The sequence below is a fragment of the Bos mutus genome, chromosome X, assembly GCF_027580195.1.
Source record: "Bos mutus isolate GX-2022 chromosome X, NWIPB_WYAK_1.1, whole genome shotgun sequence".
NCBI lineage: Eukaryota > Metazoa > Chordata > Mammalia > Artiodactyla > Bovidae > Bos > Bos mutus.
In genome coordinates, this window is record NC_091646.1 from 100,952,860 (window position 1) to 100,970,777 (window position 17,918).

A 17,918-nucleotide genomic window follows, 5' to 3' on the forward strand; every position below is an offset into this window, starting at 1 on the left:
CTCAGGAGACAGATCATGTGGTCTGGTATTCCCATCTCTTGAAGATGGGAATACAGTTTCTTGTGATCCACACAAAGGCTTTGGCATAGTCAATAAAGCAGAAGTAGAAACCACAGTCACAAAACTAACCAATCTGATGACATGGACCACAGCCTTGTCTAACTCAATGAAACTATGAGCCGTGCAGTGTAGGGCCACCCCAGACAGATGGGTCATGGTGGAGCATGCTGACAAAACATGGTCCACTGGAGAAGGGAATGGCAAATCACTTCAGTATTCTTGCCTTGAGAACCCCATTAACAGTATGAAAAGGCAAAAAGAAAACACAAGTACAGAAGGATCCTATAATCCCCATTTACTCATTTCCCCACTTCCAAAATTATCCATATATAGGCAATCTTATTTCATCTACTTTCTCATCCACCACCATCCACCATTATTTTAAAATAAACCCTAGACATTGTAGCAACTTCTCTGTAAATAAACTTGAACATAAGCATGTTATCAGATCTTACAAGATAATATCCAGTGTGAAATTTCCCTAATGGTTTCACCGTTTTTTATAAGCATGTCTAAACTGGGGTCTCAATATTGAGAATACTTGAAATTGATTCTTCTGTATCATACATCTTTAACCTGCATGTATACCTTTGCTCCCTCTCAGAAGTTATAAGAAACTACCTCATCAAGTATTTGGTGACCCTCCACCACATTTTAGTGTAAAGTAACATAGAACATCAAAGATAACTTTAAACAGAGTATGTGAGGTTTTTGTTTTTTTTTTTTTTTTCCCCTCTTCTCATCATTTCCCACATCCTGTGTTGTCCCTTTTAAACAATCTGTTTTGAAATAGAAATTTACTTCAAATCTCAATACCCTAATAGTGATTTCCTTATGTTGCTCACTCTGCTACTTAGGCATCTGTGAGACCTCCACCATCTATCTGTAATCCCACTACCCATACAGTGATTTCCCTTCAGGTACTCACCAGTTCTGTTTCCACCCAGAAATGTGGGGAGACTGCTGAGTGTGGGATGTGTCTCCCACTCCGATTCTTCCAAAGACTTCCTGACTTCACTTGGACCAAGAGGCCTTTTCCTAAGACATTGTCCAGGTGGTATGTAAAGGTGGAGCTTTCAAAGGTTTTAATATGATATATAATGTTTGGGTGGGATTTGGGTTCGCCAGTTTCAGACTCAGAGTGTTCAAACCATCTCACTTGTCCTGCCTTCAGAAAAGCAATGGGTATACTTTAAGCCAGCCTCTCCTGACATTCTAGTGGTAAGAAAGAGAATGTGGGAACATCAAGTGATGCAGCCTAGCTTACTTGGTTTCATATGGTGATTTGGGAGCAATATAATACTAACTTTTCACTTGGAGACTGAACCTGATTTGAGGGAACCTCCTGTTCCCTTGACCAAGAACCACTAACAGCCATTTCTAAATCCCATCCCCCAGTTATGATTTCTTTTAAGTCACTAAAAATAGCCTGCTCTGGGTGTACATGACAAAAAAAGGTCTTTATTTGAAAGGCACTTGAGGTTTGGGGAGGAGAAAATTGGATTAGCATAATGAAATACCTTACATTCTCTGTACACTTTCACAATGAATCAAATGGTCACAGCTGGCAGGGGTACTCCTATTTTGAGAGTATCATTTGAGTTTCTCTTCCCAAATTCTACTGAAATAACTAATGATAACATTTTTAAGGGTTGGAGAACAGGGCAGGCTGCACTCAGGGTAGGAAATGACAAGATACAGATGTTGTTCAGTTGTTGAGTCATGTCCAACTCTTTGCGACCCGATGACCTGCAGCACGCTAGGCCTCCCTGTCCTTCACCATCTCCTGGAGTTGGCGCAAACTCATGTCCATTGAGTCAATGATGCCATCCAACCATCGCATCCTCTGTCGCTCCCTTCCTCCTGCCCTCAATCTTTCCCAGCATCAGGGTCTTTTCCAGTGAGTCGGCTCTTTGCATCAGATGGCCAAAGGATGCAGATGGGGGGTGTACTGAGGGTGCTAGCAACCAGTGTCAAGCAGTGCACAGTGCCAGCTGCCACTGAAGGTTAACCTATAAATCAAGTCTTTGGGGCTCCCAAATGGAGGCTATAAAGAGCCCTAGATTCTGAGTAGCACATGGATATGTGCTGAGCAGAAAGTGGGGAGATTGTGGCAACTGCCTTCTGTCTCACTTGCACCACAGCTGTCTAAGAAAGGTTTACTTAGTGCAACTTGTTCGGTCATGTTCTTAAGGAGCCTGAGGCACTCAGTCACTTCAAGCTGCCATATGAATATGGAGGAAAATCTTAGCCTAGCTCAACATTGCAAGGAGCAAGCTTCAACCCTACAGTAAACACCTAAAAGTAGCACCCACTGGCATTTGCTTATTGACTAGCTAGAAGCAAATGCTTAGCAAAACATTGTACGTCAGGTGGTCCTAGTGGTAAAGAACCCCCCTGACAATGCAGAAGACATTAGAGACTCAAGTTCAATTCCTGGGTCGGCCAGATCCCTGGAGGAGGAGTGGCAACCCACTCCTGTATTCTTGCCTGGGAAATCCCATGGACAGAGGAGCTTGGTGGGCTACAGTCAATGGGGTTACCAAGAGTAGGACACGAGTGAGGTGACTTAGCATGTACACGTCTTTCCTATACTCTGTAACCAAGTAATTTCTGAGAAGAAGCTACAGAAAAAAGTAGAAAACTTAATGTTTTCTTTGTCATTTAGGATTACAAGATTTAAGCAGTATGACCACATTATCTTTTTAAACATTCCTTAAAAATCAGTCAACAGATGAAAACATTTCGTCTCCTGGAAAAGGGACTTCATTCTAACCAGAATCAGAGCAGAAGAGCAAACTTTGATTTCTGATTTCAATTCAAAACCAAATGTACTGCTATGTCAGATAATCACGATGGTATGATCACTCATCTAGAGCCAGACATCCTGGAATGTGAAGTCAAGTGGGCCTTAGGAAGCATCACTACAAACAAAGCTAGTGGAGGTGATAGAATTCCTATTTCAAATGACCTATTTCAAATCCTGAAAGATGATGCTGTGAAAGTGCTGTACTCAATATGCCAGCAAATGTGGAAAACAGCAGTGGCCACAGGACTGGAAAAGGTCAGTTTCCATTCTAATCCCAAAGAAAGGCAATGCCAAAGAATGCTCAAACTACTGCACAATTGCACTCATCTCACACGCTAGTAAAGTAATGCTCGAAATTCTCCAAGCCAGGCTTCAGCAATATGTGAACCGTGAACTTCCAGATGTTCAAGCTGGTTTTAGAAAAGGCAGAAGAACCAGAGATCAAATTGCCAACATCTGCTGGATCATGGAAAAAGCAAGAGAGTTCCAGAAAAACATCTATTTCTGCTTTATTGACTATGTCAAAGCCTTTGACTGTGTGGATCACAATAAACTGGAAAATTCTGAAAGAGATGGGAATACCAGGCCACCTGACCTGCCTCTTGAGAAACCTGTATGCAGGTCAGGAAGCAACAGTTAGAAATGGACATGGAACAACAGACTGGTTCCAAATAAGAAAAGGAATACGTCAAGGCTGTATATTGTCACCGTGCTTATTTAACTTATATGCAGAGTACATCATGCGAAACGCTGGGCTGGAAGAAGCACAAGCTGGAATCGAGATTGCTGGGAGAAATATCAATAACCTCAGATATGCAGATGATACCACCCTTATGGCAGAAAGTGAAGAAGAACTAAAGAGCCTCTTGATGAAAGTGAAAGAGGAGAGTGAAAAAGTTGGCTTAAAGCTCAACATTCAGAAAACGAAGATCATGGCATCTGGTCCCATCACTTCATGGGAAATAGATGGATAAACAGTGGAAACAGCATCAGACATTATTTTGGTGGGCTCCAAAATCACTGCAGATGGTGACTGCAGCCATGAAAGTAAAAGACGCTTACTCCATGGAAGAAAAGTTATGACCAACCTAGATAGCATATTGAAAAGCAGAGACATTACTTTGCCAATGAAGGTCCATCTAGTCAAGGCTATGGTTTTTCCAGTGGTCATGTATGGATGTGAGAGTTGGACTGTGAAGAAGGCTGAGCGCCGAAGAATTGATGCTTTTGAACTGTGGTGTTGGAGAAGACTCTTGAGAGTCCCTTGGACTGCAAGGAGATCCAACCAGTGCATTCTGAAGGAGATCAGCCCTGGGATTTCTTTGGAAGGAATGATGCTAAAGCTGAAACTCCAGTACTTTGGCCACCTCATGTGAAGAGTTGACTCATTGGAAAAGACTCTGATGCTGGGAGGGATTGGGGGCAGGAGGAGAAGGGGACGACAGAGGATGAGATGGCTGGATGGGATCACTGACTCGATGGATGTGAGTTTGAGTTAACTCCGGGAGTTGGTGATGGACAGGGAGGCCTGGCATGCTGCGATTCATGGGGTTGCAGAGAGGTGGACACGACTAAGCGACTGAACTGAACTGAACATATCTCTCAAAAAGTATTAATCAGTTCAGGAATGGTTGTTTTTTTGTTTTTGTTTTTTTATTTTTAAACTTTACAATATTGTATTAGTTTTGCCAAATATCAAAATGAATCCTCCACAGGTATACATGTGTTCCCCATCCTGAACCCTCCTCCCTCCTCCCTCCCCATACCATCCCTCTGGGTCGTCCCAGTGCACTAGCCCCAAGCATCCAGTATCGAGCATCGAACCTGGACTGGCAACTCGTTTCATACATGATATTATACATGTTTCAATGCCATTCTCCCAAATCTTCCCACCCTCTCCCTCTCCAACAGAGTCCATAAGACTGTTCTATACATCAGTGTCTCTTTTGCTGTCTCGTACACAGGGTTATTGTTAGCATCTTTCTAAATTCCATATATATGCGTTAGTATACTGTATTGCTGTTTTTCTTTCTGGCTTACTTCACTCTGTATAATAGGCTCCAGTTTCATCCACCTCATTAGAACTGATTCAAATGCATTCTTTTTAATGGCTGAGTAATACTCCATTGTGTATATGTACCACAGCTTTCTTATCCATTCATCTGCTGATGGACATCTAGGTTGCTTCCATGTCCTGGCTATTATAAACAGTGCTGCGATGAACATTGGGGTACACGTGTCTCTTTCCCTTCTGGTTTCCTCAGTGTGTATGCCCAGCAGTGGGATTGCTGGATCATAAAGCAGTTCTATTTCCAGTTTTTTAAGGAATCTCCACACTGTTCTCCATAGTGGCTACTAGTTTGTATTCCAAAGAACTAAATAGACATTTCTCCAAAGAATACATACAGATGGCTAACAAACACATGAAAAGATGCTCAACATCACTCATTATCAGAGAAATGCAAATCAAAACCACTATGAGGTACCATTTCACACCAGTCAGAATGGCTGCGATCCCAAAGTCTACAAGCAATAAATGCTGGAGAGGGTGTGGAGAAAAGGAATGGTTGTTTTTGAATAAAATTTTTTCTGAAGTTCTAAACCAAAAATGTAGGTAGTAAGACTTCACAGATCTGAGTCAAGAAAGAAACTATTCTAGAATTCAGAACTAACACACACAAAAAATGTGATTTATAGATGCAGGAAATACAATAAGCCATGCCAGAAGGAACAAACACAGCAGATAGAGGAGAGGCAAGAAATACAGAAGAAACATGGGCATGAGAGGGTTTTAAAATATTACCTATCAAGATAAACGATAAACAAAGGTGACATCAGAATTCTAAATTTGTAAAACTTGAATATATCTAATTTTGACATGCAGAACAGACTAGTATATATTATAATCAGTATAATTAAATCTCCATATAATCAAATTTTCTATCTCATGTGAACTAAATGTTTTTTTAATGTTCACCATTTACAAAAAGATTTATCAAGAAAACCTCAAATTTTACAATAATTATACAGGCCACATTTTTCTGATTGCAAGACATTAAAGCTTTAAAATTTACTTAATCAAATCAAGCCACTCAATGGACATGAATTTGAGTCAACTCTGTGGCTCAGATGGTAAAAAATCTGCCTGCAATGTGGGAGACCCAGGTTCAACCCCTGGGTCAGAAAGATCCCCTGGAAGAGAGGGCATGGCAGCCTACTCCAGTATGCTTGCCTGGGAAATCCCATGTACAGAGGAACCTGGTGGGCTACAGTCCATGGGGTCTCAAAGAGTCGGACATGACTGAGTGACTAGACAACAACAGCATAAAAGGAAAAAAAAAGCTAAAGCTTTTCATCCAAAAACTAGAATTGAAAACAAAGTCAGATTTAGTGCAGGCAAATCCTCAACAAGAGGTTTTGGCAAAGGTATTATGTTGAAAGCAAGCTTTGAACTCCCAGAAAATGACAGATTAAAAAATGTGGTATCTCAGTGATGTTTTAGAAAATGCATCTACTGAAATATTTCTAGATGCAAATACATCGTCCACACTTGTAACAGAACAAGCTGCACAAAGAAAGAATTCAGAACTTGAGTTGATGAAATACATTTCCAGGATTAGATGTCTTCGTGCTAACTAATAGTAAAACCAAAATGTGCAAAGTCAGTTCAACTATACTCCAGGAGAAAATACACACTGTACCTAATACAGCCAGTGTTAAGAATCCTTAGGAGCTGGAAAGCTCCAGGAAAGAACTGGATTGGAGGTTTTCCAAGGGCAAGCTGATGTGCAACATGTATGGAGAAGTGGTTTTAGAAGCCAGCAGCTTGAGAAGGCACGTGAGTATACACAAAGGACTCAAACTCTACCTCTGCTACATGTGTGGGAAGAGATTCACCCAGTGTAACCAGCTGAAAACTCATACTGGTGAGAAACCATATGAAAGAATTATGTGATAGAGGCTTTGCTCAAAAATGCCAGGTTACTCATCATTCATTGTGGTGAAAACAAAACAAAACAAAACCCTTTAAGTGTGATTTATGTGATTGACAAGTTATAGCTTCTGCAATTTCAAGATTTACACGTGGACAGATAGTGGAGAGAAGCTTTAAGTCTAAGACAGGAGTGGACAAAGATTGGCCCAGCCCAGAACACTGACCTCTCACAGTCACAGGCTTACTGAGGGAAAGCCTTCCAGGCCTCGAGGAGACCTGTGCTCTCTAGCTCTGCTATCCTACACTCTCCAAGTGCGCAGGGGAAAACCCTAATAGGCAGTTGTCTGTGGGAACACTTCAGCAGAAAAAAACTTTCGATCTCATTAGTAAGGCCATTTGTTATGTAGAAACACAAAGCTATTAAAAATGGAAAGAATCATAAAATCCAAGTCTAGTCAAGGCAGAACTCTATATTCCAGTGCTAGATTCCCTAGGGAAACACCCAGAACTGGAAACTATAGCTAGGAGGCTTTTTGAAAAAAAAAAAGAAAGAAACTATAGCTGGGAGGCTTTCTGAAATGACTTAACCAGATGATGATAATCAGTCTCTTTCATCAGATACTTATTTGGTTAGCTGGAATAAGAGTTAACTTGGAGGGGGTGGTGGCCACAGCTAACTGACTGTGAGCAAAATAAAATTGCTTGTATGTCTCTGTTAGGTGTTAGGAAACAAAAGTGTCTCTGGTAAAACTTTCTGCATCTTCAGTGTGCAATGCTTGTTTCGATGTTTTGCTTTTGAAGTCTAGTTATACACACAGCTTTTTAAGGAATGAATGACTATGGCAATACATCTGAATAGAGTGCTATTTTGCTTTTTAATTTGTTAATTTTCAAGCTGCCTTCATTCCATTTTTATTTTGCATTCACTATTGCCTTTCATTTGAGTAAAATCTATCTTATGGGTATCAACATATAATCTATTCATGATTCATTTTTGACCTAGGAAATTTTTTTCTCTCCTCAAAATGTAAGCAAAATTCTTAACAATATCAGCCCAAGAGTGTTGCTGTTTGTAAGCCCAATAGACCAATATGTAACCAATGGACAAAAAAAATGAAATTTCACATTTCTAAGATATTTGGGCTATTTTTCTTAACATATTCAACTAGACTATAAAAGTTTCTCATAAAAAGCAAGACAGTATATAAGTTTTAACGTTGTTTTGTTGAAGTATAATGGATATGCTTGTGCAGAACTCAGTATTATAGAGAAAATTCAAAGACAATGGTTTTGGTTTGAGACATTTTCAAAATTTTAAATAACTATCTGGTGTCTTTATGTTGCCAAAGACAATTTCAAAATTCAACTTGTTTCATTTTTAATAGATCAATTTGATGAAGATAAGGAGAATAGACTGAGTTTTGAAATTTTTTGAGAATCCCTTGGTGTACCTGTTAAACATTTTAAAAAATGCATATTAAAATCTAAACAATGAATAATTGGAAATCCCTTGTTTTCTGAATCAGATGCATTATCTTCTATAAAGAGTGAGAAATAATTATATTTTGAGCTACTAGAAGGCAAATTTACTTTACATTTGAGTGTCTATAAGCTGTACATTTAAAATTTTTCATGTATTAAAACAGCATTTGGTTATTATAGTTTCACAGGGCCCTTTTCTTGCTTAATAGATATTTTTAAAATATAGGATTATCCAGTTTTAATTATTACCCTTCCCCTTTATTCTTTGATCCTGCACTGATTTATTTCACTGCCTGATCTTTCTTCATTAAGTAATCAGTTCCACAAATTCCATTCCTATACTGGTGACCAAACCACCAGTGACAGTATTTCTTATTTCTGCCCAGCATTACCTGTGGTTTGTTTATTTCCTAGTTTTAAACTACATGTGTAATAAAGTAAGCGTATTTTCTATTGGTGGCGATTTCTTTAATTGTAATTTTCTATGTTTAGAAGTCCAGGTCAAAAGAATCAAATATAGCTTGAATTCAACAGTAATCTATTTGAACAAATACTACAGTAGATACATGAAAAATGTAATACCCAGAACTTGGGGGCCTTCCCACACTGCTAGACATCAATTTGGCAACATTTAAACTAAGTCTAAATGTGGGTCCATCGACTTCCCTGGTGGCTCAGTGTAAACAATCCGCCTGCCAGGGCAGGAGACACAGGTTTGATTCCTGATCCGGAAAGATCCCACATGCCAAGGATCAGCTAAGCCCATGTACCACAACTACTGAGCCTGCAGTCTAGAGCCCTCAAGCCACAACTACTAACCCTGTGAGCCTAGGAACTGCGCTCCCCAGAATGAGAAGCCCACACACCACAACAAAGAGTAGCCCCTGCTGAACCCAACTAGAGAAAGCTCACATGCAGCAACAAAGACCCACTGCAACCCAAAACAAGTAATTAAAAACTGAATGTGGGTCCAGTTCTGGCAAGTTAAAAAAAAAAAAAAAAATCATTGGACTGTTCTTATTTTATGATGCAAAGTGAAAGTGAAAGTCCTTCAGTTGTGTCCAACTCTTTGCAACCCCATGGACTATGCAATCCATGGAATTCTCCAGGTCAGAATACTGGAGTGGGTAGATGTTCCCTTCTCCAGGGGATCTTTCCAACCCAGGGATCGAACCCAGGTCTCCCACATTGCAGGTGGATTCTTTACCAGCTGAGCCACCAGGGAAACCTGCATGTAATAATTTTGTAATCACAAGTATCAAAAGGTCTAAGGAAAGGACACTGGCCAAGATGGCAGAGTAGGAAGACCTTGAATTCATTTCTTGGCACAGGTACACCAAAATTATATCTAAGAACACCTAACAACAAAAAAGAGTAGAACCTACCAGCAAAGACCTTCTACAACTAAAGATGGAAAGAAGAAACCACAAGATGGTAGGAGGAGTGGAACCATAGTATAGTCAAGACCCTAACCCCAGGTGGCTGACCCACAAATCAGAGGATAATTACAATTGCAGACGTTTTCCCCAAGGACTGAGGGGTCAAAGCCCCACATCAGGCTCCTCGGCCTGAGGGTGCTGCACCAGTAATATTAAACTCTGGAACACTTGGCTTTGAATGCCAGAAAAGCTTACCTATGAGAGTCCCAAAGGGCTCCACTCTTAAAAAACCAAAAAATGCATACACTCTGAGACCCAAGACAGAAACAGTAATTTTAAAGAAGCCTGGGTCAGACTTACCTGCTGATTTTGGTGAGTCTCCCAGAGAGGCAGGAGGTCAGTGGCACTCAACCCAGGGTCATAAACACTGGTGGCAGCCATTTGGGGGAGCTTGTTCTATCATGTGGACACTGGTGCTGGCAAGTGCTATTTTGGAATCCCTGCCTGCCCCCCCCCCCCCCCCCATATACCTTATGAGCCTCAGGACTCTGCCCTACCCTCGCCTATTAGCCTGTAGGCACCAGTATTGAGAAACCTCAGTACAGTCAACTAGCCAGGTGACCACAAAGCCCTACCCACAAGCAGACAGGCTCCTGGAGACCCCTTGAGCCTACAGATGCCCCTAGACATAGTCCTATCCAATGCTCAGTTCAGTCAGTTGTGTCCAACTCTTTGCGACCCTATGAACTGCACCATGCCAGGCCTCCCTGTCCATCACCAACTCCTGGAGTTTACTCAAACTCATGAGTCAGTGATGCCATCCATCCTCTGTCATCCCCTTCTCCTCCCACCTTCAATCTTTCCCAGTATCAGGGTCATTCCCAATGAGTCAGCTCTTTGCATCAGGTGGCCAAAGTATTGGAGTTTCAGCTTCAACATCAGTCCTTCCAATGAATATTCAGGACTGATCTCCTTAGGATGGAATGGTTGGGTCTCCTTTCAGTCCAGGGGACTCCTAAGAGTGTTCTCCAACACCACAGTTTAAAAGCATTAATTCTTTGGTGCTCAGCTTTCTTTATAGTCCAACTCTCACATCCATACATGACCACTGGAAAAACCATAGCCTTGACTAGATGGACCTTTGTTGGCAAAGTAATGTCTCTGCCTTTTAATATGCTGTCTAGATTGGTCATAGCTTTTCTTCCAAGGACCAAGTGTCTTTTAATTTCATGGCTGCAGTCACGATCTGCAGTGATTTTGAAGCCCAAGAAAACAGTCTGTCACTGTTTCCCCATCTATTTCCATGATGTGATAGTACTGGATGCCATGATCTTCATTTTCTGAATGTTGAGCTTTAAGCCAACTTTTTCACTCTCCTCTTTCACTTTCATCAAGAGGCTTTTTAGTTCCTCTTCACTTTCTGCTGTAAGAGTGATGTCATCTGTATATCTGAGGTTATTGATATTTCTCCCAGCAATCTTGATTCCAGCTTGTGCTTCTTCCAGCCCAGTGTTTCTCATGATGTACTCTGCATATAAGTTAAATAAGCAGGGTGAAAATATACAGCCTTGATGTACTCCTTTTCCTATTTGGAACCAGTCTGTTGTTCTATGCATACAAATTTCTCAGGAGGCAGGTCAGATGGTCTGGTATTCCCATCTCTTTCAGAATTTTCCAGTTTCTTGTGATCCACACAGTCAAAGGGTTTGGCATAGTCAATAAAGCAGAAATGTTTTTCTGGAACTCTTTTGCTTTTTCAGTGATTCAGCAGATGTTGGCAATTTGATCTCTGGTTCCTCTGCCTTTTGTAAAACCAGATTGAACATCTGGAAGTTCACGGTTCACATATTGTTGAAGCCTGGCTTGGAGAATTTTGAGTATTACTTTACTAGTGTGTGAGATGAGTGCAATTGTGTGGTAGTTTGAGCATTCTTTGGCATTGCCTTTCTTTGGTATATCCAACGCTGCTGCTGCTAAGTCACTTCAGTCATGTCCGACTCTGTGAGACCCCATAGATGGAAGCCCACCAGGCTCCCTCGTCCCTGGGATTCTCCAGGCAAAAACACTGGAGTGGGTAGGAGATTAGAAATCAACTACAAGAAAAACAGGGCTTCCCTGGTGGCTCAGATGGTACAGAATCTGCCTGCAAGATGGGAGATCTGGGTTCAATCCCTGGGTTGGGAAAATCCCCTGGAGGAGGGAATGGCAACCTACTCCAGTATTCTTGCCTGGAGAATTTCCATGGACAGAGGAGCCTGGCAAGCTACAGTCCATGGGGTCACAAAGAATTGGACACGACTGAGTGACTAAGTACAGCACAAGAAAAACAACTGCAAAAACACAAATATGTGAAGGTTAAACAATATACTACTAACCAACCAATGGATCGCTGAAGAATTCAAAGACAAAATAAAAATAAAAAAACCTGGAGACAAATGAAAACAAAACATAATGATCTAAAACCTATTGCACAAGGCAAACACAGGTTTAAGACACAAATTTGTAGCAATACAAGCTTACCTCAGGAAACAAGAACAATGTCAAATAAACAACCTAGACTTACACCTAAAGCAACTTGAGAAAGAAAAACAAACAAAACCCAAAGTTAGTAGAAGGAAAGAAATCATAAAGATCAGAGTATTAATACATGAAAGAGACTTAAAAACAAGAATAAAAAGATCAATGAATCTAAAAGCTGGGAGATAATCAAAATTGATAAATCTTTAGCCAGATTCATCCAGAAACAAGGGGCAAGGACTCATATCAATAAAATTAGAAATCAGAAAGGATTAGGTACAACATACACTATAGAAAAACAAAGGATCATAGACACTACTACCAACAACTATATGCCAATAAGATGGACAACCTAGAAGAAACAAATTCTTAGAAAAAAATCTTCCAAGAATGAACCAGAAAGAAATAGAAAATATGAACAGATCAATTACAAGAACTGAATCTGTAATTTAAAAACTTTCAACAAACAAAAGTCCAGGGTCACATGGCATCATGGGTGAATTCTATCAAACATTTATCAAAGGGTTAATACCTATTCTTCTGAAACTATTCCAAAAAAACTGCAGAGGAAGGAACACTTCCAAACACATTCCATGAGACCACAATCACCCTGATACTAAAACTAGACAAAGTTACAAAAAAAAGAAGAGGAAAATTACATGCCACTATCACTGATACACATGTATATGCAAAAATCCTTAAGAAAATACCAGCAAACAAAATCCAACAAATCATAAAAAAGATCACATGCCATGAACAACTGGGATTTATCCCATGGATGCAAGGATTTTTCCATATTCTCAAGTCAGTGTGATATACCACAATAACAACTTTAAGAATAAAAAGCATATGTTCAACAAAATAGATGCAGAAAAGTTTTGATAAAATTCAGCATCCATTTATGATAAAAACTCTCCAGAAAGTGGGCATAGGAGGAACCCACCTCAACATAATAAAAGCCAAATATGACAAACCCATAGCTAACATCATACTCAACAGTGCAAAGCTGAAAGCAAGAATAAGACAAGAAGGTCCACTCTCAGTATTTTTATTCAACACAGTTTTGGAAGTCCTAGTCATAGCAATCAAAGGAGAAAAAACATAATAAAAGGAACCCAAACTGGAAATAATGTAAAAACGTCACTGCAGATGACATGATACTATACATCAGTCAGTCATTTCAGTTGCACAGTTGTGTCCGGCTCTTTGCAACCCCATGGACTGCAACACGCCAGGCTTCCCTGTCCATCACCAACTCCCAGAGCTTACTCAAACTCATGTCCATTGAGTCGGTGATGCCATCCAACCATCTCAGCCTCTGTCATCCCCTTCTCCTTCTGCCTTCAATCTTTCCCAGCATCAGGGTCTCTTCAAAACAGTCAGTTCTTTGCATCAGGTGGCCAAAGTATTGGAGTTTCAGCTTCAGCATCACTCCTTCCAATGAATATTCAGGACTGATTTCCTTTAGGATGGACTGGTTGGATCTCCTTGCTGTCCAAGGGACTCTCAAGAGCCTTCTTCAACACCACAGTTCAAAAGCATCAATACTCTACATAGAGAATCCTAAAGACATTACCAGATAACTACTACAGCTCATCTATCAATTTGCTGAAGTTGCAAGATACAGAATTAATACACAGAAACCTATTGCATTTGTACACACTAACAACAAAGGATCAAAAGGAGAAAATTAAGGAAACAGTCCCATTTACCACTGCATTAAAAAGAAGAAAATACCTAGAAATTAATCTACCTAAAGAAGCAAAAGACCTGTACTCTGAAACTTGTAAAACACTAATGAAAGAAACTGAAGATGAAACAGATGGAAAGATAGCACATGTTCTTGGATTGGAAGACTCAATATTGTCTAAATTCTATACTAAAGGCATTCAAAGCAAGCCCTATCAAAATACCAATGACATTTTTCACAGAACTAGAACAAAAAAATTTTAAATTTGTACGGAGACACAAAAGACCCCAAATAGCCAAAAAAAAGTTGAGAAAGATAACCAGAACAATCAGACTACCTGACTTCAGACTACACTACTAAGCTACAGTAGTCAAAACAGTATATATTGGTGCAAACCAGAAATATAGATCAATGGAACGGGATTCAAAGTTCAGAAATGGACCCACACATCTATGGTTAACTAATCTATGACTAAGGAAGCAACAATATACAATGGAGAAAAGACAGTCTCTTCAGTAAGTGGTGTTGAGAAAACTGTACAGTCACATGTAAAACAATAAAATTTGAACATTCTCTAGCACTATGTACAAAAGTCAACTAAAAGTAGATTAAGGACATAAATGTAAAACTAGATACTATATAATTCCTTGAGGAACATAGGAAAAATACTCTTTGACCTGCATCACTGCAATATCTTTTTGGACTCACCTCCTAGAGTAATCGAAGAACAAAAATAAACAAAGGGGACCCAATTAAACTTAAGTGTTTGCATAGCAGAGATAACCATAAATAAAATGAAAGGAAAACCTAGAGAATGGGCGAAAATATGTGCAATACAATACAATCGACAAGGGATAAATCCCCCCAAAACACACAAATAGCACATATAGCTCAATATAAAAAAACACAAACAAAGCAACCACAAATTGGGCAGGATATCTAAATGGACACTTTTTCAAAGAAGAGATACAGATGGTTAAAATGCACATGAAAATATGCTGAGCATTGCTAATTATTAGCAGATCAGATCATTCGCTCAGTCATGTCCAACTCTTTGCGACCCCATGAACCGCACCACGCCAGGCCTCCCTGTCCATCACCAACTCCCGGAGTTCACTCAGACTCATGTCCATCGAGTCAGTGATACCATCCAGCCATCTCATCCTCTGTCGTCCCCTTCTCCTCTTGCCCCCAATCCCTCCCAGCATCAGAGTCTTTTCCAGTGAGTCAACTCTTCCCATGAGGTGGCTAAAGTACTGGAGTTTCAGCTTTAGCATCATTCCTTCCAAAGAAATCCCAGGGCTGATCTCCTTCAGAATGCACTGGTTGGATCTCCTTGCAGTCCAAGGGACTCTCAAGAGTCTTCTCCAACACCACAGTTCAAAAGCATCAATTCTTCGGCGCTCAGCCTTCTTCACAGTCCAACTCTCACATCCATACATGACCACTGGAAAAACCATAGCCTTGACTAGACGGACCTTTGTTGGCAAAGTAATGTCTCTGCTTTTGAATATGCTATCTGGGTTGGTCATAACTTTCCTTCCAAGGAGTAAGCGTCTTTTAATTTCATGGCTGCAGTCACCATCTGCAGTGATTTTGGATCCCAGAAAAATAAAGTCTGACACTGTTTCCACTGTTTCCCCATCTATTTCCCATGAAGTGATGGGACCAGATGCCATGATCTTCGTTTTCTGAATGTTGAGCTTTAAGCCAACTTTTTCACTCTCCACTTTCACCTTCATCAAGAGGCTTTTTAGTTCCTCTTCACTTTCTGCCATAAGGGTGGTGTCATCTGCATATCTGAGGTTATTGATATTTCTCCCAGCAACCTTGATTCAAGTTTGTGTTTCTTCCAGTCCAGCATTTCTCATGATGTACTCTGCATATAAGTTAAATAAACAGGGTGACAATATACAGCCTTGACGTACTCCTTTTCCTATTTGGAACCAGTCTGTTGTTCCATGTCCAGTTCTAACTGTTGCTTCCTGACCTGCATACAAATTTCTCAAGAGGCAGATCATGTGGTCTGGTATTCCCAACTCCTTCAGAATTTTCCACAGTTTATTGTGATCCACACAGTCAAAGGCTTTGGCATAGTCAATAAAGCAGAAATAGATGTTTTTCTGGAACTCTCTTGCTTTTTTGATGATCCAGCAGATGTTGGCAATTTGATCTCTGGTTCCTCTGCCTTTTCTAAAACCAGCTTGAACATCTGGAAGTTCACGGTTCACCTATTGCTGAAGCCTGGCTTGGAGAATTTGAGCATTACTCTACTAGTGTGTGAGATGAGTGCAATTGTGTGGTAGTTTGAGCATTCTTTGGCATTGCCTTTCTTTGGGATTGGAATGAAAACTGACCTTTTCCAGTCTTGTGGCCACTGCTGAGTTTTCCAAATTTGCTGGCATATTGAGTGCAGCACTTTCACAGCATCATCTTTCAGGATTTGGAATAGCTCAACTGGAATTCTATCACCTCCACTAGCTTTGTTCATAGTGATGCTTTCTAAGGCCCACTTGACTTCACATTCCAGGATGTCTGGCTCTAGGTCAGTGATCACAAAAAGTGCAAATCAAAACTATCTCACATCAGTCAGAATACCCATCATCAAAAAGCCGGCAAACATTACATGTGGGAAGGGATATGGAGAAAAAAGAACCCTCCTACACTGTTGGTGGGAGTGTAAATTGATGTAGCTGCCATGGAAAACAATATGGAGGCCACTTTAAAAACTAAAACTAGACTTATCATGTGATCCACAATCCCACTCCTGGGCATATATCCAGAAAACACAAAAGTAGTAATTCAAAGAGACACATGTACTCCAATGTTCACAGCAAATGTATTTACAATAGCCAAGACATGTAAGCAAACTAATTATCAACAGATGAATGGATAAAGACACACACACAAAATGGAATATGACTCAGCCATATAAAGAATGACAAAATGCCTTTTGCAGCAACATAGATGGACCTAGAGATGACCATCCTAAGGGAAGTAAAGTCAGAAAGAGAAAGAAAAATATCACATGATATTACTTATATGTGGAGTCTAAAAAATGATACACATGAATGGATTTACAAAACAGATTCACAGATTTAGAAAACAAACATGATACCAAAGGGGAAAGGTGAGGGGAAGGATAAACTAGGCATCTGGGATGAACACATACAGACTACTATATGTAAAATAGATAATAAACAAGGACCTAGTGTATAGCACAGGGAACTCTACTCAATATTCTGCAATAATCTAAATGGGAAAATAACCTGAAAAAGAATAGATACATGTATATATAAAAGTGAATCACTTTGCTATATACCTGAAACTAACACATGCTGAGTCAATGTACTCCAATATAGAATAAAAAATTTCTTAAAAAAAGAAACAACTATGACAAAGGAAAAAACTCAAAAAATACAATGAGGACATACAGATGTCCAAAATGCACATAAAATATGCTCAACATAACTAATTAGTAGAGAAATGCCAGTCCATCCACACTACAATAAACTATCACCTCATACCAGTCAGAATGGCCATCATCAAAAAGTCTAGAAATAGTAAATACTAGAGCGGATATGTAGAACCCTCCTACACTATTAATGGGAAGGTAAATTCATAAAGCCACTATGGAGGTTCCTTAAAAACCTAAATGTAGACATATCATATGATCCTCCAACCCACTACAGGGCATATATCCTGAGATAACCATAATTCAAAAACATACATGAACCCCAATGTTCACCGCAGCCTAATTACAATAGACAAGACATGGAAGCAACCTAAATGTTCATCAACAGAGGAATATATAAAGGTGTGGTATGTGGTAGCACATATGCACACAGTAGAATATTACTCAGCTATAAAAAAGCATGAAACAATGTCATTTACAGTAATATGGATGGACTGAGAGATTATCCTAAGTAAGTCAAAGACAAACATCACGACATCATTATATGTGGAGTCTGAAAAATGATATATATAAATGAACTGATTTACAAAACAGAAACACTCATGGATTTAGAAAAGAAATTTATGATACCA